Source organism: Corapipo altera, unplaced genomic scaffold (genome assembly GCF_003945725.1).
Source record: "Corapipo altera isolate COAL_440 unplaced genomic scaffold, ASM394572v1 227, whole genome shotgun sequence".
Lineage (NCBI taxonomy): Eukaryota > Metazoa > Chordata > Aves > Passeriformes > Pipridae > Corapipo > Corapipo altera.
The window spans coordinates 170,745-174,040 of NW_020885104.1; positions in this window are offsets into that span (position 1 = coordinate 170,745).

Sequence of the window (3,296 nt, forward strand, 5' to 3'; positions counted from 1 at the left end):
CTCCTTTTCCTCCTCTTTAGGGATGGCAGCTGGCTCAGGGTTCCCCCCCCCCCCCCCCCCCCCCCCGAGCCCCGACACCTTTCATTGCACCGATGGCTCCTCTCACTCCCGACACCTTCCAACCCCAACAATTCCCCTTTTCCTCCGACACCTCTTCCAGGATTAAAACCTAAAATCCCCCTGGGGAAGAAGATTTCCCTGGAGCTCCTGTTGGAGTGGAGCTCTGAGGGGGCTAGATCCCACCGAGGGGTGCTCAGCTCCCCTTGGTACCCTGAAATACGATGTATTCCTGAAATCCAGTGTAATCCTGAAATCCAATGTATTGCCAAAATCCAAGCCATCCCAGAGCTGATGGAAAGTCCCTGCAGGCTGGACCCTGATCATGGGGAAACTGAGGCAGGGACAACCCTCAAATCCCCCTCCCCACATCTCTGGACACACCCCCTCCCATTCTGCCTGAATAAAAACCAGAGCCGGGAATAAAAACCCGAATAGGGTTTCTTTTGTTGTTTATTTTACGCATTTTTGTTAAATTCTGATATTTTTACGTAGAGGGCAGGAGCCTTCCTGGAATGAGAGGGTTTAATGTCACCTCGGATCCTTCACCCCCTTCCTGGCCCCGAAGGAGGGGACAGAAGCCAAATTTTACCCCTCCCCCAATTTCCCCCAGCTTTTGCTTTCTCTGCTTTTTTGGCCCAAAATGAGTCACCGGGGGATTTTTTTTCTCTCATTTTTCGGGACTCTTTCACAAGCCGAAAGAGGGGAGGGATTCTCGGGGGGCTGCAACGGGGCTGAGCACCCCTGGGTGCCCTCCAGCAGCCCCAGCTGGGGTTCCCAACGAGGGGACAAGGGACGACATCCCTGGAGGTGTCACCCACCGCCCGCGCGGTGCTGGGACCCGCCCCCCCAGGAAGGGGACCAAAGTGGCCACGTCCACGTCCAGTGACCTCGACGCAGCCGTGTCCCCAAGCCCCGGGTGGCTCCGAGGGGGAGTCTGGGGCTGGAAAGTCCTGCCTAGTCATTCAGGGGGTGGTGCGGGGTGAGAGCCCCAAGAAGCGCGTCCGTTCCGGTAAGGAAAGAGTCAATGGCCCGCGCGGAGCCGCCTCAGCCCCGCACACGCCACTTCCCCGAGCGGGGCTGACTCATCCCCGCGCTCCGTCCCGCTCCCGATACCGGCTCCCACCGCTCCATGAGCCGCTCGACCTGAGCCCCTCCGTGAGTACCGGGGGTCCCGTAGGGGGTTGGGGGTCCCGGGCATCCGCCACGAGCCACGTGTCACCCCGCCCCGCTGCCCACTTCGCCCCATCCCGGCGGGGACCCCACGAACTCGGCTGGGAATCCCAAAATCCCAAACCCCATAGAAGTGGGGTGCGACCCAACTACGCGGGGAGACCTCAACCTGTGCTCGCCCCCACCTGCCCCAAAGCCCCTTTTCCAGCCTCTCCCACCGCGTTGGGTGATGTCAGGGTTTCTTCTCCCGGTGCCCGCGGGATGGGAAGGGATGACTTCACCCCATTACTCACCCGCCGTCACGATTTGGCTCCGCTCCCGCGCTATTCCAGGCTCAGCCCCGTGCTCCAACAGGGAATTCGGGCCTGGATAGCACGAGTTCGGCTTAATGGGGGGATTTCGGGAAGGAGAGGGAGCCCCAAAAGCGCTCCGGGGAGTCGCAGGGGTTCGGAGTGCGGCGGGATTTGGGATGAGTTTGGCCGCCGCGAAAGAGCCGCCGAAGCGCCGTTAACTGTCATTTTAATCAAATTATTGAGTAATTAGAGTCATCTCCACCCCATAACTACCCCGCTTGAGTAGGTTACAGATGGTTCCCGCCGGCAGGAGATGTTCATCCCCAAATCGGCCGTTTTTCGTCCCCAAACCCCCGACGTCCCCCCCGGCGGGGGGAAATCGCGTCAGCGGTGCCGGGAACCGCCGGAATCGCGGGGAGCACGAGAAGGGGGACACGTGTGAGCTTCACCTGTACTTGAACACGCGCGCACGCACGCACACACACAGAGGTGCCCACCAGCACCCACACATCACCTCCACGCAGAGGTGTGTCCCCTCACGTGTGTCTCACTTGCAGCTCACCTGCACATGTATGTGCTCACCTGCACACACCTGTACTCACCTGTGCTCACATGCATGTTGGCACTTGTGTGCTCGTGTAAACACACCTGGGCACGTGTTCACTCTGACACGCGTGTATGTGCTCATCTGCACATGGGAACACACATTACGTACCCACCTGCACTCACCTGTGCTCACCTGTGCTCACAGGCTCACATATTGGCACTTCTATGCCCTCATAAACACACCTGGCCACGTGTGTTCACCCTGCATATGAGGACAGACACGTACGACTCACCTGTACTCATAGACATGTTGGCAGCTGTATGCACGTGTAAACACGCCTGGGCACGCGTGTTCACCCTGCACACGAGAACACACATGTACACACCTACCCATGGCCGCGCAGACGCTGCCGCTTCCGGACTACAAGTTCCATCACACCCCTCGCCGGGGACGGGGCCGACCCTCCCGACCGCCCAATAGGCGGAGGGGGCGAGTTGGTCCCACCCAATCGGAGCCAAGGGGGCGTGCTGGCCCCGCCCCTCGGGCGCACCCCAGTCACGTGGTGCAGGCGCGGCGGGTGAGCGATCGGGGGCGGCGGGGGGGGGACGGGGGCACGAGGGGGTCCCGTGGGAAGGGGTGAGTCAGAGGGGGCTTGGATCCACCCCCGACCGGGTCTCATTTACCTCAGGTTGGCAGCGCCTTTTTTTGCCTTTTTTTCCATCGGTTTTACCCCAAAAAAGTGGGCGGGGGGGACTATTGGGGGGGTACCGAGGCCTGGATTGGGGGGGGCAGTCAGCGAGCAGCTTCAGGCCACGAGTGGCCGATTTTGGGTGACCCCGTGACCCGAATCATCCCGATTTCTCCTTAATTTTATGGGAGCAGCAACAATTTGGGGGTCTCACCTCCCCTTCCCTCTCCTTTTTTTTTGCTTTTCAGGACCTCTTCCTAAAGCAACGGTTTGGGGTCTCTCACTCCCTGCACCCCATTTTTTTCCCCTCAGGACCCTCCTAAGATCAAAGCCAACGACTCCCCCCCATGGAGAACAACCAACCAGGGCAACAAGACCCCCAAGAAGCCACCACCAGCAATCCCACAGTGAGTTCACCCCGAGATTTTAAGGGGGGTGCTGAACCCTCCCAAATTTGGTGGGGGGACGAGGGTGAGCAGCACTTTGGCCACCAGTGAAAGAGAGGATGAGGAAGAGAAGGGTGAAATTTCCAGCCTTG